This window comes from Crocodylus siamensis, chromosome 3 (genome assembly GCF_052110815.1).
Source record: "Crocodylus siamensis isolate JL-2025a chromosome 3, ASM5211081v1, whole genome shotgun sequence".
Lineage (NCBI taxonomy): Eukaryota > Metazoa > Chordata > Crocodylia > Crocodylidae > Crocodylus > Crocodylus siamensis.
This window is the reverse complement of record NC_143397.1, coordinates 79,793,402-79,818,392: the sequence shown is the minus strand read 5'-3', so window position 1 is coordinate 79,818,392 and position 24,991 is coordinate 79,793,402.

Sequence of the window (24,991 nt, the reverse complement as noted above, 5' to 3'; positions counted from 1 at the left end):
TCAGACTTCTTTGCAGTGTCTTAAGTTGAACATTCAGAACATAAAGACTCCCCAAATCACAAGCTGCTTTTGCAGTGGGTGAGGTCAATGATGATATGGTGCTAATAAACAGAAATTGAGTAATAATAGTGTGGCTGTGTGGAGGTAGAGGGCACACATCACTTTATATTCTCTTTCTCCAGTTGATACATTTGCCAGACAAGTTTTTATTTTTTTAAATTAATATTTTTTCTTAAGGGTTTACAGATAACAATCACATGTTTTATCATGAAGTACCTACAGCTTTGCTGGAAGCAAGATATATGCAGGAACTCCTTAATCAGGAACAGATTTCTTACCTTCACTGAATCCTTTCCCCAGTTAAATTTCAGCTGTCATGTTTAAGTAATCTCTCCTGTTTCTTTCTTTGGGGCCTGATGAGAATGCTTCTTCTGTCCAGAAAGTTAGTTAGCAAGGCATCCAGGTATTTCACCAAGAGACAAGGGATCTAGAGATCTCTCACCAAGAGAAAGGAATGACGCTAGTAGCACCAAATTATGCAAATGTCATGTTCTGTAAATATTAAACCTAGGAAAGCAGGGATTTTTTTTCTATAACATCCCCCTGTAAAAGACCATTCCCAGCTGCAATTTTAAAAGAGACAGATGAAATATAAAAATGGTAGTTTTGTGACTGAATAAATAGCTTTATTCATTATATTCCTACTCATATTTGTATACCGGGGAGGGGATGCAGCACACTATGTATTATTCATAAATATTTGGAAAACCTCAGGATGCATCATTTTATTTCAATTGTCTCTTCTTAGGATCTTTCCACCCAGAGTTCTTTGAGGGGCCTCATTTACTTCAACAGGGCTCAAGCATGCCTAGTTGAAAGATCTAGAAAATGTAGACTTAGAACGTGTCTGTTTTGCTGGTTGGTTGGAAATCAGTAATGGAGAAAAGCTTATTATTTTTTGTGAGTACTTTGAAGGATATGCTACAATCGACTCATGTAATATTTTAAAGCATAATTAGATGACTTTCTTTCTGGTTGAAATATGCTTCATCAATCTTCAGTCTTAGTATGGTATCCTTAAATTATAGTCTCCTTGGTAGGCTGCAATATACAGGGCAATAAGCATTAGTTTTAAAATCTTTAAAATGAAAGGAAATAGCTTGAAGCACGAAATCTGTGTTTGTCTAATATCCAAGTTTTTAATCTATGTGTAGGAACAGCCCATTTCTAAAAACTAATATAACCAATTAACACTTGCCAAGACATTATTAATATGGTAATGTGATGACTGAAAATAGAAGTATTATTTCAAATCTGTTTAGATCAAGCAATAGATATTGTATAAATTATCTGACAAACATTACAGTCTCTTTAAAAATATATATAGTTTTGCTGTTACAGTAATTATAAACTGTTGGGCTAAACTGCTTTTACTGGGAGGGCTGTGACTCTAGAAACTCTATTAGCTTCTTTGGGGCTTTATCCTTGATGGTGCAGCAGAGCAGAATTTTTGTAAATTATAGTTCTATTTTGCTGTCAACTGAATTTCATTTTTTTACAACTCATTATAAATGAACAGGTATGTCCAGTTGCTGGGTCAACATGAAAGAAATCACTAAAGACAGCAATCTGTTTTTCTCAACATCATAAATTACTGTATACAACTTACATTGATTTCTAAGTAGTATGATAATTAATGATGTAATAATGGGCTGAGCAGCTTGTTTTATTAGTGAGCCAGAGTGAAATCACCTACAAAAGAGAATTATAAGAGAACTTGGCTATGTCACCAAGAAAATAAGGCACCTACCTTATTATCACTATTATATTCCAAGTGATTTCTGGATGTTTTCTTTTCCTCTAACTATAATATGAAATAGGATTAATCTAACAAATTATTCTGTGGTCTAGCGGAAAAATTGTCTTTTTTATATTTCTAGTTTTTAGAAATGGATTGTATCATTTCATACTGGTACAACTGTTATGTCTGTCCATAAATCCTCAGGGAGGAGGATTTATGGGCTGTGGGGAGGGACTGAGTTTATGGGAAGATAAATTGAGGAAGGAAGACAAATTAATGCAGTTTTAGGGAGACAGGGACTGGTTAATGGGAAGGAAGAGAACTGGTGAAACATGGGCAGAAAGATTAATGTACTTATGTGGAAATAGTGGATGGCATTGAATGGAATTCAACAGGGAATCCACTTTGGGACTTCATACTTAGCATGACATCTATAGACTCATGCAGAATTTCTCAGAGTGTTTGCCTGGCAAAGGAATGGGTATGCTTCCATCCAGTCTCCCAGTCCACTTTTCTCCTGAACCTGACAGATCTGAAGTTCTGTGAGGATAATCCCTTCCTTAAAGTCTTCCCCAATTTAATATCACCCTTCAGAGTTCAAACAGGCAGACCAGGGAAGAAAAGGAATTGATTTAAAATGAATACAGTCTTTACTTTTTAAATAACAGCTTTGCTGCATATGGAAGTAACACTTTTAATGTACTCATACACTAAGCTACCATGTAGCACTAACTGCTAATGCCACAAAAGCTCTAGGTTATTCTTATTCCATGCTATGAAGTTAATGCTCCAGCTCTGCAAGTTTTAGCCAGCATGTGTCAACTCCCTAAGTAAGCACCATTCAACCAGTGCTCGGGGGTAGACTCACAGTAGAATAAGCAGCATGCGTGGCAGCACCATAATAGTAGTGCTGAGATTTACAATCCAGTTTCTCTGCAAGTATAGTTAGTTCCAGTTTTATTATAAAATCTTATATACTTTCAGTATCAGATAGTCACTGTATGCCCATGTTTTAGGATTACATTCCCCCTACCCATGGCATGTTGTGGGGCATAGTCACAAAGTCTTTTACATGTTTTAGAAAAGGGCATGTGAAGGGGTGTGCAAAAGAGAGAATATAGATAGACCATGATCATGTCCTCTTAGTAGGCACTGTTCAGCTAAAATAGTGTATTATTATTATTGTTATTTAATCATAGAGAAGTAGGGTTGGAAGGGACCTCTATAGGTGATCTAGTCCAATCTCTGCTTGAGGCAGGATCATTCCTATCCAAACTACCCTGTACAAGTCAATTATCTAACCACTTAGTAAACTGATGCAGTCAACCCTGACATAATGCAGGATATAACATCCTAATCTGCCACAGGTAGATCATGAGGACCATGGTGGCCAATGTTCTGCTCCTCTGAAGCTTGTTAATATACACTTAAGAGATCCCAGGAAGAGGGCCATGCACCCCACTACAGAGGTAGTATGGACCCGCCCACAGCCCATACTAATCTGACCATAGGGTAAAATTCCTTCCTGACTCCAAATATGGTGATTGGTCTCATCCTGATCCTCTAAGCAGGGGGGAAAGATCTTCTAGCCATCAACCTCTGGGTTTAGGTCCCAGCAGGGACACTGGCACACTGCCGTCAAAATCTCTAGCCTTGGCTGCAGCCACAGACAACTGGTGCTACCTTAGTTAGGTGAGGCATGGCGGGGGGGTCCCCCTGTGGCCAATGTCACTGACGGGGTGGACCCTCGTGGCTGATCGATCACTGCAGCCACTTCCAGAAATGGCTGCACTCCCTGGCTGGTGCTTGCAGGAGGGTCACTGGTGCTTCTGCCTGCTCCTCTTGCCCATTGCCTAAGCAGTGAGCACAGCCTGTCAGGGGGTGCACCGGCATTCTCGGAAGGTGCACATGCAGCCCCTATTCATCATCACTGGCTGCAGCCAACACCCAGTGCCTCTGAGGAAGGCTTACAAAAACCTTTAACAGGTAGTGGAGGGGTGGTGAATGGTGGGGAGGAAGGTGGGGGAGAATTCCCTCCTGACCCCAAACAGCAACCAGTAAAATCCAGAAGCATGGGAAAAATCCATAGTTGAACATAGGCATAGTTGCACCTTGATTGGGGGTGAGAAAAATACAGCCTGGGGACCAGGTCTGGACTGCCAATTGATTTTATCCCAGCAGGGGCACTGGCACAACAGGCCCTGGATGAGCCATGCTTGGGGCCCAGCCTCTGTTGGCAGGTGGCGCATGCGGCGGCTCTGGCTTCAGCCTCTGCTGGTGCTGTGGGGGACACAGGGCAGAAGCAACTCTGCCCACCAGCACAGCACTGCATGATGGCTGGAGCCAGAGCTGCCAGGGCCCAAGTATGACTCATTCAGGGCCTGCTGTATGGTACTAGGCAGGTGGGTGGGACAACTTCTGTCCAGCATCTGCCATGGTGCCTGAGAAATGGAGTCTGACCCTGCAGACCCTGGGCCCCACCCACAAGAGGAGGCTGGGGCCTGAATGGGGCTCACCCAGGACCTAAAGGACCACACTCTAACTCCTGAGTGTTGTGGTGGATGCTGGGCTGAAGAAGCCCAGCCCACATGCCCAGCACTGCACAACACCAGCAAAGGCCAGGGCCCAAACATGGCTCACCTAGGGCCTGCTGTGCAGTGCCAGAAGGCCAAGGCTGCTTCTGCCCAGCACCCCCTGCGGTACCTGGGAGATGCAGTCCAGCCCTACAGGTCCTGCAAAAGCTGTGCTTGGGCCCTGGCCTCTTTATGAGGAGGGTGCCCAGGGCCTGTGGGGCCAGACTGCATCTCTTAGGTGTCACGGAGGATACTGGGTGGAAGCAGCTCCACCTCCCTGCCTGACATCCCATGGCAGGCCCTGGGTGAGCCATGCGTGGGCTCTGATTCCAGCTTCCAGGAGGTGCCATATGGGCAGGTAGGGCTGCTTCTGCCCAGTGTCCCCCAGGGTGTCAGTAGAGGCCAGCCTCTGCCTGTAGGAGATGGAGCCTGGCCATGATCCTCCACACTGTCCCATCCTGCCCCACCATCATAGCTCCTGGGAGCTACAGGGTCAGGGTGAGTGTGTGTGTGTTCACCAAGAGCCTTGATGGCAGGTTGGCACAGTGTGGAGGGCCACTGCCAGGCACTATCCCACCCCTCCACCCCCCCAGCTACAGGCATGGTCAGCAGGTGCCAGCTTTGGGTTCCAGGTTGTGTATGCATGTTTGTGTGTGTGGCATTCAACAGCTCACCAAAACTCATTAAGTGCCCCTCCAGCCCAAATGATTACCTACCCCTGACCTAGATCACCCCTAACCAGTGGCTATCCAACCTCTTCTTGAGCACCTCCAGTGATGGAAAGTGCATAACTTCCCTAAACAATCTATTTCGCTGCCTGGCTGTTTTAACAGTGACATTTTTCCTGCAACTTCAAGCTAATTGTGTTATAGTCAGAAAGTTTTCTCTGTCTTGGGGATTTAGGTGAAAAATTATTAATTATTAAGCCAAGCATCTTGTAAGCTTGGTTGTGAATGGTGTGTTTCAACACTGGCCCCACAGCATTGCTCTGTGATTTATCCGTGTACTTTCTGTATCATATACTAATATTCAACGGTTAGTAAAACCATTTTTACAATTATTTTATGAAGAGGTTAAATCATAACATTTCTTATCAAAGGTCAAATCCTGCAGTCCTTACTCAAAAACCCAATCTTGCATCGAAGAGAATGAGAGTTTTCTCTGCGCAAAAGTGATTTAAGAATGTAGAAACTGGCTTTAGTAATAAATAATTATTTAAAAATGGCTGTTTGTACAGATAATAAATCTTCAAACAGCTAAGCAGTTCAAGCTTAAGTTTTTTTTAAGCATATGAAGTTTTTTTGGCTAATACAAATACTAATTGCTATTTATTCACAGGCAAAAAAATGAAACAGAAGGATTGAACTAAAAATGAACCCTACTGTCTTTAATTGCCACATAGTTTTGTTTTTACACTGCTAAAATAAAATAACAGATGTCATTTAAAGCATAAATCCAAATCACTCTCTATAGTTCCCCAAGAACTTAAAATGTTTATATTGTTGTTTAAAAATACAGTAAAATATGTGTCACAGCTTAACTTCAAATGCAACTGCTATTAGTTGATAAAAATGTGAATTATATTTTATTTCTAAACTGGAAAGTAGCATTAATAAAAGAGAGCATTAGGAAATGATGCCTGTGAAACTCTTATTCCCAAGTGCACAAAGGATATGGGAGATTGAGAATAATGTCTTTAATTTCTAAAGCTATTTGGAAAGTTTCAGATATAAATTGAAAATGACAAATTTTGGCTTTTTTCCCAATTTTGAAAAAAGACCAAAAAATGATTTTTGCTGGGGCAGCGATACAAGTTACTACCATCAGCAAAAGACTCATTTTTCTTTTAGTCAATAATGAAAAAGTCTAACCTATTCTCGGAAGGAAAGAAAGCTAGACAACAAAGAAACATATTTGTGTTGAAAATACACATGGGAGAGTTCCATAAAAGGAACACAAAGTGACCCACAAAAAAAAGCAAAACAAAAAAGTTTCCTTTTCATGAAATTTGTACTATTTCCATTAGATTATCCACATTGTTGCATTTTAGGGGACATTAAAACAATATTAGCCTAGTTAATGCACTACATCTTCAAAATATTATACAAATGGAATTCCTTATCTCCATATCTCTGAAAAGTAGAAACATATTTTTTAATTAGCCAGGAAATGGTGTTCCTATACTTTTCTTTTCAAAACATTTGAGGAATATTCCACACTGGTATATAGTTATATAAACTTTGAGGCAAAAAGCCTAAGAACACCTTTTCCTTTTCTCTCTTACCCCCACACCCTTGCACACCGGGTGCCTAGGCTGAGACCAAGACCCTAACCTAATTTATTAGGTTGCTGGCTATTTTTGGGTAGGTTTCTCTTGTTAGAACTGTTCCATTCTGTATAAATAAATTAGACCAGACACAATGAGAAAGACTGTATGCTCTTGTAGTTAGGGTGAACAGCTGGCATACAGAAAAATGGCAGAACAAGAATGCAATTTTCTCCCTCACACAGGTGAGCGTCCTAATCATCACTGTTTAATTGTTTGGTGTCTCTCTCAGGTTTTGACCAAAAACATTCCATCATGAAGCGGAGATAAATTCCTCCCCATACCGCAAAATATTACTGAAACTAGTATCTTCCCTTGAAAAGTTTTAATTACAAACAATTCTTATTTTCTGACTGAAAGCCATTTCACTGGAAAGTTAAATGAAATGGTAAATTTGGCATTATTATAAATAATACTGGTTAGGAACATTTCCATTCCAAATTTTTTCTGATGCATTTTCTGACTGGTGTGTATAAATATATATATTTTCATATTGTGATTTAAGTTTCTTTTTTATGTTCTGTTCTTGATCATTTAAGTTACAGGTTGTTATATCTTCTTCTTAATTTGAATACAGAAATATTTGAGGCAAAAATAATAATGAATATGATCAAGCAAAGGTTTGAATGGTGAATTTTAGGATAAAACTGTAGGTCAGATTTTATTCCTCAGAATGTGTTTATCTGGGTTTTGTTCCAGTATCCAGTATTATTTGCAATATTGCTAATGGACAGTGTCAGCCATATTTGTTGCAATGTCACAACATAATCATATTTATTTTTGTACAGAACTCTTTGTTACAGTATAAAATGAAATCTTTAAAATTATGTTCGATACATGACAGATGCTGTTCATGTGCCAAAAACTTGTAGTACTCTATGTCTCAAAGTTCTCATATGGTTTGTGTGTCACTTTAAATAGCACTGTGAACCTTTTACAAAGCTTTGAATTGATCTTCCAATACACAAGATCTAGAAAATGTTTAGGGTATACTTGATACAACCCATAAAAATACTTTCCAATAAGCTGGCAAGGTCCCAACTCTGAACAGATGTAGAGAAATTCAAAGGTGATATTTTCTCCTGACAGTTCAAAACAAAAAAGTTGGAAAGAGACACCAAAGGGAATGGTAATGGTTTTACAGCAGATGCTGTAGGTACCATTACAACTACAAGATATCATAGAATCATTTTTACTGAAGAATCCATATGAGGGCTAACAATTATAAATTTACCCCAAACATAACCACAATTTTTTTAGCGTGGGCTTCAGGCTACTTCTTTTACCAAAATAAAATAAATAAAAAGTATAAACAGTATTAATCCAGGAGACTGCTTTTTAGTTCCCAGGAGCTGTGTATACTGTACAATATCACCTTTTACTTTTTTATGTTTTTAAAGAATAAAATAATTGAAATTCATAATGCCCCCTGCCCTGCTCTACTGAAGTAAATCAAAATGAGATGACATGCATACACACACACACACGTTTTTTTTCCTTCTGTGGCTACTTTTTTTTTTTAGTTAAGTAACTAAATGCAAATTGTTGTCCTTTATATTAATAAAAAGTTGCTTTCTGGAGTTATTTCATTTATTACCTTGAGGTGAGGTTTGACCTTTGCACCTTGGCTCTATGGCCAGATGAGCTAAACTGAAAGAACTTGGTCACAGAGCATCCCGCATGTTACAGTAAGATGTTAATTAGGCAATTAATTTAGACCAGCTTCATGTGCAAATTCACTATTACACCTTAAAAAGGTCCAACCATGTATAAAGATAGAGCTGGAAAATGTGCAATAACTTTATAGCTATTTTCTATCTGCTTTAATTTGCATGTGTAGCAGGGTCTGCCCCTGCAGCAGGGGCTCCAAGCCTCAGGGGTGTACCACACACAGTTAGGGCTTGAGGGGACGCTGAGCCCTGACAGTGTCCCATGAGATTTGCAGCTGTGGGAGCTTTCTACTTGTTGATGCAGGGGGAGCCTGGGGATGCCCCTGTCCTGTCAATAAGGCATGATAGAATCAGATGCTAGAGCCCAAAGTCATGCCTTTGCCACTCACAAATGACATGCCAGCAGTACCATACCTAGACTCCTGGTGACCTTCTGCAAACTTTGCCAGTGTAGGTATGGTACTGCTGGCATGTCATTTGTGAGTGGCAAAGGCATGACTTTGGGGGGGAGCACCATTCCACTTGTTTTTTGTCCACTAGATGCACTGCTGGGTGTGGGGTTGCACTACTTGGCTCTTATGGCCCCACAGGACAGGACGGCCTCTTTTGTGATAAAGACGTCCAGGGGGAATTCTGGCACCTCCCGCCGCAACCCATAGTCAGCACCCAGGGCTGGTACCCCATCATTTACACCCTTTTTCTGTGCCCCTCCCCCCCCCCAGTTATGCTACCTCTTGGTCATGGAATGACACTTCCCATTTATGGAAATGAAACCATTCAAATACATTTCACAATCTGCAAATGATTATTTTTAAAGCAGAGGATTCTGATAATCCTTCTCTTAAATGTTCACAAGAGGCCTGAGCCTTTGAACCTAACTAATTTTTTTAATGCTGTTCACTTCAGTTGCAAATACAGCATTCGGTGAAATCTCCAAACCATGGTAAAGGTATACTGAAATCTTTTCCAATATATTTCTATTACATGTTTGAAACTTGGATCAAGCATCCCCCACTGTGTTGTATGAAGCAGTAATGACCAAACACACAAAGCACACAAATTGGTTTTAAAGAGTGTGAAAAGAAGGTTGAAACTCTCTAGTGTGTTCTACTTCATAAAGTCTTTATAAAGATAGCATGAAAGGGAAGCACGGTAAGTTCAATGAGGATTTGCATGGTGTGGAGTCATGAAGAAAGGAGGAGGTCAAATGTCCATGCAACACCCCCCCACCCCGCTGAGGATGAAGCCAGGATTTCTGCTGAATTTCTCTTCTTCATGCAAACACCTGATGGTAATAGTGTTTTTCCCAGCGGGAAATGTGTTGAAGGCTCCATAAAGTAGAAACCTTCCATGGTTTCCATTTAGTTTTTTTCTCTTCTATGCATTTCTGTATAAAAGATAATGATATAAAACCATATTAATCAAAACCAAATTGCAAACTGATATTGGAAAAGGCATGTAGAGTTTAATTTACTCAACTGAAATAAAACATAATTCAAGAATATGAATTTAGAGGGTGTATAATCCTAAATAACCCTACTCATGTCAAGCTCAAAGGCTTAAATATTGAAACTGTTATGATTCTGTATGTGCAAATTAGCTAACTTGGTAAGTTTATTTAATCATTTGAGGAGATTGCTTTGGTCTGTTTATATCAACTGGTGTTATAAGAAATATTACTTTCCAAAACTATAGATATTTCAGTCAAATGAAATATTGGGATGCCACAGTCCATATGGCAACGGTAGATGTGCCATGGTAAAGAGGGAAGAAAGCAGATCTTTGTCATATGCTGATCAAGGAACTTTATTAAAATATGAAAAACAGTATTTTCTCAGAACATTTCTGTTTAATGAAAGCAGCATCATTTCAGTGCATTTACTTTTGCTCCCCACATCACATTGCCAAAACTAGACTTAGAATATGGGCGTAATTCTGCTTCCTTCTGCTCCTCTGAAATCCCATTGAAATCATGTGCTATTGATGTCAACTCAGGACAGAAATTTTCACTTGATTTCAGTTAGTTTGGGCTTTACCAAGCACTGAGTTATGTGTCTTCTTTGGTTGTTTCCTTTAAATGAAGACCATTAAAAATTTATATTTTCCTTTCCTCATTGATCACTCTGGTCAGTCCAGTTCACCACTTAAAACTCCTTGTGCAGCTTTTTCAGTGATTAATATCTCTTCAAACAAATAGTGGCTAGATAATAAACCAACCTTATCTTACTGTAATTGTTTGATTCAAGCATATATTCATCATCAGTCTCAAGCCTTTTTAACCTTGAGTGGAATTTATTATTGGCCTTGTCAGTTTTGCTAGAGAACAGTCATACACTGGAATAATTATGCTCTACCCTGAGGTTCTAGTAGGCTGTCAGAAATTCTGCACAATAATTTCCCCTGTCTTCTTTTTAACATTGTACAAAGCTTCTCAGGAAGTCTGGTTGATATTATTTAACAGACAAGAATTTGGATTTTAGTGAACTCCTGAGTGTCCCCTTATACAGTTGCAAAATCTAATATAAATACTCTAGTAACTTTCTTTATCCAGAAATGTTATATTTTCATGAAGGTGCCATGTGAAAGGTACGAGTTGGAAAGTGCAATTTGTTTCTGAAAGATACAGCCAATAGTAAGATAGACAATTAAGAAGCACCATGGCATTCTAGTAATAAGTCACTTGTCTATTTAGCATTTTTATTTGACTGGATGTATGTGGAATATTTATGAAATTGAGAGAATTTGACCCAACTATTATAACTTGATTTTTTTTCCATCCTTATTCAAAAATTCCTTTTTTTAATTACTCTTCAGGTTCATCTGGGAGAGACAAATACTAAAAGTGTCTGTGCATTAAATATTTAAAGGTCCTGCAGTATGCACTGTTTTAAAGGAGATAACAAAGTATGCCCTGAGTGACCCATTAGTTGGGAAAATGTTATCAGATGCACCAGCAGTGGGTGAAATGAAATCTGCAGGAGAAATGATAAAAACAGTGAGAAGGAAGCTAGAGATGGAAGTACTGGAGGGAAAACTGCCTGTGGCTGTAGTGAGTTTGCAGGGCCAGCCCTGAGAAAACTGAGAGCAACCACTTGCGTTTCCTAAAATTAAGTGAGGCAGTTGCAGGTGGCACGGCCTCTCAGAAGCTGATGAATTGCTTGCACCTACAAGTACATGCTGTATCTCCATGGTGGCAATAAGAGGAATGATAGTAATTTATAGTTAAGTGACGGTTGGCATAAATTTAAAATATACACCCATCAGATCAATATAGCAGTTAAAACTGGAGAAGGGCAAAACACTAAGTATTCCAACATTCTATTGTATCAAAAGATTGACACCCAATGGCACAAAAATATATAGATTTTTAAAACCAAGGGAATTAAGTTGGTTACATTGTTAGCTCTTTGCCTTTTGAGACCCAGAGGGAGAAATCCTGTCCTCAGTGACATTAATGGGAGTTTTACCATTCAATTAAATGCAATCAGGATTTCACCCTTCAGTAAAAATTCAGAACTGTTTCCTCGGGCAGAGAAATGTTTCCTCTGAGAGAAGTTGAATGAATGCTTATACACTCCTAGTTTCTACCAAGAAAGCAGCAATTCTCCTGGTAGAGAGATGATACCTGTATATGGCCTAAAACAGGGGTTTTCAACCTTTTTTAAATAAGTGTTCCCCTGGTGGCCAGACATGGAAGGGGAGGGGTAGAAGGGGCTCACAGCCTGACACATAGCGGGGGCACTGCAGGGTGGTGGGTGGCGGCAGTAGTGGCCTCTGTGTGCAAGCTTCCCCCACCTGCATCCAGCCAGCTGGGTGGGTCCTGTGTGGCCTGAGAGGGACTCCCACCCCACCCCACCCCACCCCACCCCACTCTGGCCCTGCTCCTCAGACGTGGCAGCACAGGGTGGTGAGTGGGGGCACTTTGTCCATACCTGCATGCAAGTACCCTCTAGGGCCTTCCTGGTTGACAACCCTGGGCCTAAAACAAGTAAGATTTTTTGTCCTACTACTTTCATTGGAAAGCTGTTCCAGGACTTCCCTGCTATAAGGGTAGATACTTTCTCCTTTCCTGGCTAAATTTATTTATTTATACCCATTTATGTTTTTTGTTCCATGCTGGAACAGTTGGGGAAAGGTGGGGACAAAGTGGTGCATGTTGTCCAGGAGAGCAAGGTCACCCAGAGAACTGGGGAGATGCTTGCTGTGGATGGCCAGCCCTTCTCCTTAGTAGAGCCAGCAGGGTTCAGGTGGCTCATAGTGCTTGTAGCCCCATCATACCACATGCCTGCACACACCACTTTCAGCAGGACAATGGTACCCTCCCTGTATGAGGCATGCAGGGAGTACTTGAGGGAGGAACTGTGCAAGGCAGGTCCTCAGGTTACCTTACACTTTGCCTCAGACATCTGGAGCAGTCGGTGTCAAGATCATGCCTACCTCTCCCTCACAGGGCACTGGTGCAATCAGTCAGGCTGTTGGTGGGCTCTCCTTCAAGCAGAGGTGATGGATGAGTCCCACATGGTAAGGGAGATCACAGTGGCCATGAACCGCATGGTGCAGGTGTGGCTCATTGGGCAGGGTGAGCTCACCTGTGGCTTCATGGTCACCGACTATGAGGCCAATATGGTTAAGCCAATCTGTGATGCCAGCTTTGTTGGCATCCACTGTGTGGCACACAAATTCCACCTTATAGTCAGGGATGCCTTGGAGGGGGACAGGGCTGCTGGTGAGGGCACCATTACAACCAGCCAGCTCATTTCAAAATGCAGGAAGCTGGCAAGCTACTTCCACCAGAGCATCAAGGGGAGCAAGATGCTGTGGGACAAACAGGCAGACCTGAGTGTCCCACAGCACAAAATAATGCAGGATGTGGAGACTCAGTGGAACTCCACATACCGGATGCTCAAAAGGCTGGTTGAGCAACAAAAGGACATCTCTAAGATGGCCTTGCTCAGGGAGACTGGGATCAGCAGCCAACTTAACAAATAGAGTGGGATACCATCTGCCATATCTTGGTGGTCCTCAAGCCATTCCTCAAGGCTGCCAAGTCTCAGGACTGGAGATGCCCTCCTTAGTCAGGTGATCCCCATAGTGAAGCAGCGAGAGAGTGTTCAGCATTTCTGGGGATGTTGTCACACCCCACCGCACCTGCTTGGATCCTGGGTTGATGGTGCAGCTGGTGTTCCTCAAGGTGGACCTTCCGCTTCTGGGGTTCCCCAAGCTCCATTTGCAAATGGAGTGAGCACCACCTTCCTCACTCCATCCACACCTATTTCCTTTTTAATTTTTTTTAAAAGCATGTAATGCCCTGGTCTCAGAGGTGGAGGCAGCACTCACATCTAGGAGGTTGATAAAGTGAAGTTCATAGGCTCATCTGTGAAAAGTGGTTTGTAAATTACCTTTAAGGCCTGAGAAATTGGGGACATAGGGGCTTTCTTGTTAGAAATGTGCCCCTGCAGGTAGTTGGGTATTCTTGTCTGTAATAGATTTCTGGTGTGCATTTATTCTGGTGCGCAGTTGTTGCTTGGTGTCTCCTACCTATTTTCCATCAGGGCATTTGATGCACTGGATGAGATGTATAACATTCCTGGAGGTGCAGCTGTAAGATCCAGGAATGATGATGGTTCTGTTGCGGGGTGTAGTAATTGTGGGGGTACTAAAAACTAAAAAATATTTATATTTTATAGTACTTTAACCATGTTTTTGGTAATATAGACAATATTCTTTTTCACAATACCCCTCTAATTTTGCTATTGTACTACTGCAAGTAGGAAGTCCCATCTCCCCTCACTATTCCTCCCCCCCACTATATCTATGAGACATATTTCAAGAAACCTGAAATCATGTATAGATTTCCAAGTTGTTATCCCAAATATAGTTATTTAACCTTATATCTTACCTGCTGTTTAACTGAAAGTTGTTGAGAACAGAGTTTGTATTTATATACATTTTTGCTCTATGTAAAATGTTGCATTTAGACTAAGAAGTGCAGTAGCAATTTTACCTATATATCTTTTTGGGATGATGGACTAATTACAGGGCTGTCCAACTGTGGTGTGGTCATCAACAGCAGGTTGCCCTCTTCCCTATGTCAGCAACCTACCAGGTGGACTGCAACAATGGTTGCACTGATACCTGTGTCCTCCCACCACTGTACAGTCTTGAGTGGTGACGTGTGGACCCCCAGGCTTTCTTGGGGAAGTTGCCACAGGCTTCATGTTGGACAGGTGTGGGTTAATAAACTGTAAAAACTAGCAGTCTAACAATAACATATTGTCATCATTTCAATTCAGGAACAGGAAGGACATTTTTTCTCCTAGATCCAAGTAGCATAGGTTCTGTAGGGGAGTTCCCCTTCCTCTGTAAGACGGGGCACAGTCCTTTTCCTAGGATCTTCTAAGACTTTATTAAGCAGTTACTTCCCTGTTGTTCCACTGGTGGTGTATTGCTGGTGCCATTCTCTCTTCTGCTTTTACCTATAACATATTATAGGGTGTGCTTGGTGTTTTGGGTATTGCTGCTTCTGGTTGTGGGTGAGATTTTGAGGGTGATTTTGGGGGCTTCTTCAGTTAACAACTTGGGACTTGACATCCCAGCCCACTGTACCTATTCTGTGGTATATTTTTACTTGTTTTTCTCTTTAAATAATTTACTTTGCATTGAAGTTTGGGAAAATTGCTTGCAAGAAACAAACCTTAAAACACACTATTTTCCAAGATGTGGGTATCTTGAAACTGATTTGTAATGTCAGATAAATGATTCATGGACCTGGTTCTTCATAACTGTCCAAAAAAAGACTAATTTGGTGTCTAGATACCCCTTTCAGTCAATAAGTTTAATAGATTTCATAGATTTCATAGACATTAGGGTTGGAAGGGACCTCAGAAGATCATCGAATCCAGCCCTCTCCCCAGGGGCAAGAAGTCAGCTAGAGTCAAATGATCCCAGATAGGTGTCCAAATGTTTCTTAAAAGAGTCCAGAGTTGGTGCTTGCACCACCTCTGGAGGCAGTCTATTCCAGGCCTTGAGGGCTCAGACAGTAAAGTTTTTTTCTTATGTCCAGCCTGAAACGGTTTTGGAGTTTGTGACCATTTGACCTTATCATCCCTTGTGGTGCTCTGGTGAACAGGCATTCCCCCAGATCCTGATGTACATGCATGGCTCTCCTCTGGACTCTTTCAAGTTTTTCCACATCCTTTTTAAATTGTGGAGCCCAGAACTGGATGCAGTACTCCAGCTGCTGCCTCACCAAGGCCAAGTACAGCAGGAGGATGATATCCTGAGATTTGCTTGAGAAGCATCTATGGATACAAGCCAGTGTTTTGCTTGCTTTACTAGCTGTGACATAGCATTGGTATTCATTTCAGTTAAAATATTAGGCTGATATACAAAAGGACATGATTCTCATAATGGAGAGTACTTGCTACTGTGGCCAAATCACCTCACATGCTGCCTGTGCCAGTGCAGCGCAGGTCTATATCGAAAGAAAATGCGATGGCTCACTAATATAAATATATACATATCTTAGTACTAAAAATGTGAGTTACTGGGTGCATTTACACAAGATGCTGACTGTGCAGTAGCCTAATACTACTATACAGTAGCATTCTATGGAAAAAACTGTGCTAAGATGCTAGCGCACAGTAGTATTAGGCTGCTGCACAGTAGAATCACTTAAAAGGCATTTGCTGGCAGTACTGTGCAGTAACTCAAGTTACTGTATATTTATTTAGTTATTGCACAGTAACATCTCATGTAGACATACCCAGTAATAAGTGCTTTTTAGTATTTGACAAAAGGGAATAAGTTGAAATATGGGCTACTTTTTTGCATGACATTTCAGGAAAATTTCCTAACCCAGAAAGTCTTGTGTCAAATATTTACTCTTCAAATTTAATGCCTACAGATTCCCATTACAATTCATAAATATTTTAAAGGAAAAATGAGTCCATAATATTTTAATAGTTTTATTTACCTTCTCTGAATCTTTTTTGTTTTATACACAGTAGCCTAGAATATCAATATAGGAGCTTAAAGTTAGGTCCTTTAAAGGTTATAACTTAGGCCAGTTAAGTAATTGGCCTATTTTTCAAAAGCCTTGAGAACACCATAACTCTTGCTGAAATTGATGGGAATAACTAGGTGCCCAGCAGGTTTGAAAGTCAGGTCACTTATTTACTTAGGAGATTAGTTACAACCTCAGGCACCCGTATTTGGAAATATTGTCCACTTAGTATACACTGCACATTTGTTGATCTATAACTTTTTCCCCCTTCAATATAGTGGGTCGTATTTAGCCCATGAAGTCAAAGGTATTTTTAGACATTGACACATAAATGGAATTTTCTTTTCTGACATGAATCTGTTTTGCTCAGGAAGACTTTCTAAAATGAGTAATATACTGGTATTCATCAACACAAGGTGGTTGCACATAGTATTACTACTTGCTATGTTAAACAATATTAAAAATAATAGAATATTTTTTGCATCCAAAAGGATGTAATAAATATATAAACATTCTCCAAGTTATAAAAGTACATTTTAGTACTAGTGATGTGTTGATTTTTCAAAAATTAGGAAGGTTGTTTAAATACATATCCAGCTGTTATACATGAATTTAGTTGATCTCACTTTGGTATCCTAAAATTGTTATTACGGTCTAGTTTTAATTCAAACAAAAACATACTTAGGAGTTCTGCCATTTTATTCTTCTATCCCTGAACAAAAATATCCCTGAACTATTCAGAGGCCATTGAAAAAAAGATGCTAACATGGATTGACTGTAAGGGACATGTGAAAAGTTGATCTAGTTCGTTACATGAATACTGGAGTAGAATGTCTGATAAAATATATTTCCAAATAAATCTTGTTACTTGGACTCAGTTACGACACAGAATGTGGAAAAATGATTTTTCATTTGTTGTTCATTCATTTTGTTGAATACAACTTGTTTGGCTGGACTGAATCTTGAAAGTGGTACAGGAGTCTGTTGGTCAGGTCCGTAGTATAAAGTGCTCTTCTAGCTCAAGATTCCTTCACAAACTTGTCTATTTTTTGTTCTCTCTTACTGTATCTTCTCTTTTTTTCTTTCCTTTATTCTTTTCCTCCTTGTAGTATCTTTTTCTGTGAGCACACTTCTATTGGTAGCTGCTTTTACAATCTCTTGAACAGCATGATTAAGACATAAATATCACATCAACAAAATGCGAAGAGTCCAATTGAGTAGGAATCAGGCCTACAATGCATTCATTTGATTTAGCGGTTCACACAGCACTTCTAAGTGGGCTCAGAATTCTATTTCAACCTTTTTTATCCCTCACTGTGATAAAAAGTAATGTCATAAGCACCGTGAATTATGAGCATAGTTGGGGCCTTTAGAAACGAATTTGGCATACATTCCCCTGAGATTTTTTGAGAGCTCTCTGTGGACACATTGGAAAAGGTTAATCTGATCAAGCTTTCAAAGAATAAAGTACAGTAGCACAGTACTTGCTTTACAAAAGTGACAGTCAATCTACCATAGATTTAGGCATACTGTGAAGGCCATTAAAAATATTTTCAATACAAGAAAAGGAAAGAGAGGATTATGTGTAGAGAATGGGGCCCTACATGTAAGTCCCATTGGTGTCTATTGTGCTACACCTATGTTGCTCGAATGCCAACTTCTGATGAGTTGCAAATTCATTTTTCTGGTCCATACTGTTTTAAGTTAAGAAACTTTATTTGAAAAGAACTAATTAAGTTTAAGCTTTATTAAGACACATCAGTTGGCAGGCTTTTAGTCTTCTGCAAATCACTCCTAATAGAAAAAAGAAAAAGGCCTAGATGAGGTCATAGGCTCTTGCTGTTGGGCATAAGCATCTGTGTGTGCTCAGATGCTGCCACTTATTTTCCCCCACAAAAACAGAAGTACAAATTTGCTGAAAACAGATGATATTCTGGGGAGAAGGGAGTCTTTTTTGGAGGAGGGAGGGTGTGCGCTGATGTCAAACAAGGGTCAAACTTTTGAATTTGTACAGAGAAGGGGAAAAATATTAAAAGGAAATTTAAAAATAAACATCAAAGCATTTAATGGAAACAATTTTAGTGCTATATAACAGCAAGGATGTGCAGTAACATAATGACTTGGGAGGAATATATTTGGAAGAGGCATTAGACAAAGAACCAGTAGTCCGAAATGGCAGCAACAACTTTATTTCTTCAAACATTACAAAGCCTACTTGGTAAAGAGCAAATGTCGACTTGACCTCAGGAAGAATTATATGTCAGTTACATGCTCATCAGAAGATCTATGTTCCCTTCTCTAGATCAGTTCCTGAAATGACCAGCAATGATATTGCGCAAATGGGTGATGCAATGTTGACTAAGGAAATTGCAATGCGTTTACTCAGCAGTATGTGAAATGAGATCAATTAGGTTAACCTGAGTGAATAGATTTGTCCGTTTTGGTAACCATATATTTGTCCCTCCAGGTAAGCAGAGTGCTTTTTATGGTTTTTCAAACATTTGTCTACTTCAATGGCATGAAAAAAGTTTAATTGGAAATAAATGTATGGATTTAAAACCAACAGAATTCCTGTTCAAGTTGTCTTGTTTACCCTTGGTTTTCTATTTTGATACAAAACTTCCCATTTCAATCTTCTATTCCTTTGTTTTCTCATTTGCTTCCTTTCTTCTTCATTTCTTTTTTCCACTTTATTTTGTTTATAGCCTGGGTTGCTGCAGTCTGTTGTGTCAGTTTTCCTCCAATTTCTCTTTATTCTATCAGTCTGCTTCCTTCACTTTTTTTCTCTTTTAAATATTTTTGCTAACATGTCCCTATTGCTTGTTCCCAAGGGCTATCTCACTTTAACGTTAAAATCTTTTCAATCTCTTTTATTTTCTCTTGCCTCCATGTCTTTTCCCCTTTGTGTGTTTTTTTTTCTTTTTCCCTCTAGCATATCTTTTATCTTTACCTCTTTCTGTTCTGCAAAGATGCAGTAGATATTTTGCCAGCACTGATTCTGCAGGAACTTGAAACTGACAGGTTTGTGAACTGCCTGGGAAAAAAGACCTCAGACTTGTCAATTTCAAACTGCTCTGGTGATAGTACTGGTTGCTTATTCAGACAGAAGACAGATTGGTGTATGAGTGCAAAAGTACTGAATTATATCCCAGGCCAGCAACAGATTCTGGCCCAGTTCCATCATCTCCAAGATATGAAAAGTCTTTTGATCCAACCTAGCTGCTTTGTTTATCCTTAGTTCCTGTTATGGTTTATTTGTGATGCAATTTGTGAACCTAAAGACATAGTACCTGCTCTAAGAAGCTTACATTGTAAACACATAATACAAAATAGACACCATACATTGGCTGATCAGAGTAAGTTCCTCTTTCATTATCTCTGATGCATCATACCAGCACTTGTCATACTCTGTTGTCAATTCCCCTTTGCCAAATGAGTTAATGCTTCTTTTATTTCTTTTTCTTCTATTGCTCAGCTTCTTCCCAGTCTCATTCTGTCTTTCTTTTTGTGTGTGTGTGTTGTTTTCTCCATTCAGCTCTCTGAATCCCCTGCCTGCTCTTCTATAGACCATTCTAGGTCATTTGTGCTTTTTTATCCATTGCTATTTCTCTCTCTTCCTCTTGTCCTGCTCTTTTATTGTTCAGCTTTTTGTGATAGAAAAAAACAAGTCAAACTTAATAGTGTGGTGGAGAGGGATATGACAGTATCCCTTTTTATTTGGTGAGCTCATTCTGTACTATTTGGATTTCAAAGTAACTTCAGAGAATAGGGTTGTAATGGGATTTCTTTTTACATTCTCTGTTCACTTACCCTCCATATTCCTGGCTGCATCACCACTCTTCTTTTAATCCTAAAGTCTCCACTGATGAGAGCTGGATTCAAATCATAATCTGGCAATGTGAATAAGGACAAAATTTGCCTTTAAACTGTACAATCTGAAACCAGTTTTTTAAAGATGCTGTCTTTTATATAAGATTAATCTTTTTTCAAATGTGTAGACTCAAACTCTTAGGTTTTAATCTTTTTTGAAAACAGTATCTTTCTTTCAGTTTCTTTAAGGTCTGCCGGATGTATTATTTGTATATGATAAATAAAAAGGAATGTACATGCTAGAGAAAAATGTAGTTAATCATATAGTTTAAAAGGAATTAAATTAAGTACATTAACCATGGAAAGAGATCTGGGTGTCATTGTAGACAGCTCAATAAAGACTTCTATTAGATATGCAATTGCAATTCAAAAAGCAGATATAACTATAGAGTTCATAAGGAATGGGATGAGGTTTACTCCTTAACTGGGGAAGATCAGGAATGAAATTCTCTTTACTTGGATGTAGGTAGAAGACAAGGGTCAAAGTATCAAACCTCACACTAGTCTTATAGTTTACCATACTTTTCCTAAGAGTTATCTGTCTAGAACAACCTCCAGCCCATGAAGCCATGGCATCTGAACTGCAGTGATCCCTGTGAGCTAGAAATCTGGCATTGCACAGCACTGCCTTTTAATAATGCCACCACTCCTCTGCTGCCAAATTTCCAAGCCTTACATAATTGGGTCAAGGATGGACCATGTCCCCTTCCTCCCTGGCCTGCGTGGCCAGATTGGGCCAGGGCATGCTCTGTTTCTCCCTGCATACCCAGATTGATCGTGGGCACGTTTCCTTCCTCCAAGCCTGGCTGGATCATGGTTGGGCCACTTCTGTTTCCCCCCTGCACATTCAGTTGGGCCCACAAGCCAGATCTGGCACTGCCCATCCAGCCTGTGGGTGGAAAAAGGTTGAGCATCACTAGTCTAGAACAAAAGAATTTTATTTAAAATGTGGCTTCAATATATATGCTATATTCAAGTTAAACCTCTAAAAGTAAGGATGAGACCAAAGTTATTAAGTAAGAGAGCAGGATCAGAAGAAATTCAGTGTACCTAGAGTGAGAACTGGAACTTCATGCTGGAGAAAAAGTTCAGGTGCTTAGAGTTTCTCTTTAACTGTGAACAGCAAACATTTTGATGACACAAATAGAGCTAAATTGTCCGTTTGAGATGAACAATTTCATGGTCTTAGATCATAAAAACTTGGTCTCTTTCATTCAGTTTTGTTATCCAGACAAGCTTCCATTAATCTCCATCACATCCTTTTCTCAGGTTGTTTAAGTGAAGACTATATGAAAAACAGAGGTAAATCATCAAGTTTTATACATGTAATATAAAGCTGACTGTTCTGTATATTAACACTGTTGAGAGATACGAAGGGACTAGCCATAGTATGCACTATGCATATATTTTAGACAATTTCCAAACCATTTTGTATAATATTTTTCTTTTCTATAAGTTAGAAGATTCTTAAGGTAATCATTACCTACATAAGCATGAGACTATAGGGGTGTGCAAAGCAGGCAGTATTCGATTTGGACCGATTTGGGAGACGGTGATTTGATTTCATGATTTGGATCACTGTCCCGATTTGATTTGGCTGAATCTGAAGATTCAATTCTGATTCAGAGAATCAGTGATTTTACCACAGACACAACTTTATATGTTTTTTCTATGTACCTTGTGGTACCAGGTGTGGCTCTTGAACATTGAGATGGTGGGACAGATGGAGCATCCCGCAGGAGTGTGTGTGGGGGGGTCCCCAGTGCCCTCAGTGGTGGACCCCCCACACCTCCTTGACTTGGTGATCGGCTGCGGGGGGACCCCGGGTGCCCCCCCCAGATCCAGGAGGCACCAGTTACCGAGTTGGGGCATGGGGGTGGCAGTCCCCTGTGCACTTGGTGGTGGACTTCTGGTCCACTTCCGGGTCTGCTGCCAAGCTCACGGGGGACACCCATGCGCTCCTGTGAGACACTCCATCTGCCCCACCATCCCAGTGTTCACGAGCTGTGCCTCGTATCTCAAAGTACATAGAAAAAACATATAAAGCCGAATCATTGAATATCTCTGAATCTCTCCAAATTGAATCAGAGGCTTCCAATTTGATTTGGAGAGATTAATGTGTCTCCTGATTCAATTTGGATTTGAAGATTTGGTCACCAAATTGGGCCAAATCTCCTCTGAATAGAATCAGTCACTTAAGCTTTGCACAGCCCTATTAGACTATATGTGTGTGTACATTTACACAGATGGTTACTGAAAAGATGGGGAGAAAAGCCTATATGGATGAGATGTTCTAGGTAACACTATACCAGAAGTGTTCAGCTATCCTTAGTTTTTTAATCTAAAGTCTCAATCCTAGTTTGCGATAGCAGAGTGTTTCCATCTTACATGATCGAAGTATTTGGTTGACCCTGGAAATTTTTAGCCATTGGCAGTGTCAGCAGCCTTACCATTTTAGTTTGTGGATCTGTTGAATAACTTTAGCTAACATGAAAATAAAGCTATAGTCTTTTGCTCTTTGATAATGGTGTGGTACTGAGTTAATGTTAAGTGGGAAAACAGGAGGATAAAGGGCAGTTATACCAATTTTAAAGGTCTCTTTTATTGCTGAATTGCTGAAATAATATTGAAAATGTATCACTGGGGTTTTAGATCACAGCTGGGACCAATAAAAATCTGTGAGGAATTTGTGTAAATTATACAATTCTGTGGGGGGTCCAGGAAATGTTGTTCCTCATTTAAAATAAATAGTCCCCCCTACTAACTTATTCCTAATCATGCAAACAACAAAGAAATTAAGTAGGCCATTTCCATACATATGACTCTTTCTTTTATGAAATGTAGTTCACCAGAAATTTGGAGTCAATTGATTTAGAAGAATTCTTATCCGTAAATTTTTAAACATTGTTAAAAAAATATTTTCTACAATTCCTTCTCTTATTGAAGCACTTAAAAGTGACAAGATTGAATGCTCAGTATGTGTCTTCAGTTTTTATTGTAAAGCAGTGGAGTTTGCCTATAAAAGAAGACAAAGTATTTTGTCAGATTATTGGATAATAGCACATATGCCAGCAACATAGTTCATGGGATAAAAAGAAGATGCAATTTCTGCAAAACTACTTTTTTCTATCAGTTACTTTAGAATTTGTGTAAGTAATTTTTGGTTCAGAATCCGTGTTCTTTAATTTTATTTTTATCTTGGGGTGCTGAAGGAGAAATAATGGGAATGCTGAGAGATATTTCAAAGTGTTCTATGAGAAGCTTTTTTGTTTTGTGATAACTTTTATTGATAAAGGGGTTTGACCATTCTGGTCATCTCAGTTCTACTGAGAATATGTAAAAGGGCCTGGTAAGGGGGTCATATTTTGATAGTACAGGTAAATTTTGGAGAAACATACAACTATTTGGATACCTTGTTGAAATAAACCTCCAGATTTCCCCTCTATTTTTTCCCTTCAAATGCAAATGAATCTCATCTTTTATCTGAAGTAAATTTTTCTAGAGAAGGCCAACAAACCAGTGAGTATTTCATTTAATTTAACTTCTATCCTAGCAGTTTCATTATTGATATGGTTCTTACATGCTTGGGCAAGTTACATAAATTATAAGCATGACAATATAACTTCCAATTGTAGAATGTCCTAGGACTCTACATGAATGCTAGACTAAGTTGCAGTGATTTTTGTCAGGCCAGGCTGTGCTTTAGGTCAGGGTGATAATTTACACATCGCTTAATGCAATGCTACATGACAGCAGAATTCATTGCACCAGGAGACAAATGCAGTACCTACAATATAACTGTCTGCTTTTGGGGAACATCAGATTAATCCATATTATTATTTGCAATCATCAGTGGAGTAATACCAGCCACACAATTTAGTATATGACATTATATGTGTAAACCAATGCTAAATATTGTCAAAACATTTTAATAAAGAATTTGTTTCTTTTTTATTTTAATTTCCTTCATTTTTCTTTAATAAATGAAATATTTTATAATAACCAAATATAAACAGTTCTAAAGAGGAAATGAATTCTTTGTTTAATTTCTTTCGTATCTCTCTAAGTGGACCAATGAAACCATTCCAAGAAATCCTCATCTAATGACTGCTTATAACATAACCCAGAGGATTTTCGTTCAGCCCCATAGTCTCACTTTTTTTATAATCACATCTTATTAAAGTAATGGCTTACAATGTAAGTCATCTGTAATAATTATACATTTGAAAACTCTTGTTTCATAGATGATATGTCCAGTTGGGAACTAATCAGTGTTCAGGAACTGGGGAAAAGGGAGGAAGGGAGGTATTTGAGAGCAAAAAGATGAAGAAAAGTAACTTCAGTTTTACTAAAGTATCTGCATCAGCATTAGATTTTTGTTGTTACAACTAGTCAAAAAGGGTTGAATACTTGTGCTGAATACAATTAAATAAACAAAAATGTCTTTTTTTTGTTTTTCAATAATTATGGAAATGTTCATGGTGAACAAGAATGCAACAGTATAACTGCTGAAAGGTTTTAGATTTTGGGGAAAATCATTTAATCACATTTCATCATCATTATCATCATCATCACCATCATCATCCAGAACATTTTGAAACACATTAAGTTTTTCTACATAGTTTGTGATTTGAGAAAAAAGCCCCCTTTTTTGGTGAGGAAAATTGTAATGGAAAATTTTCAGTTGCTCTTCCCACTAGGCTATGTGCTGTTTTAGCCCAATTAAGGACGCAATTTGAACTCTGC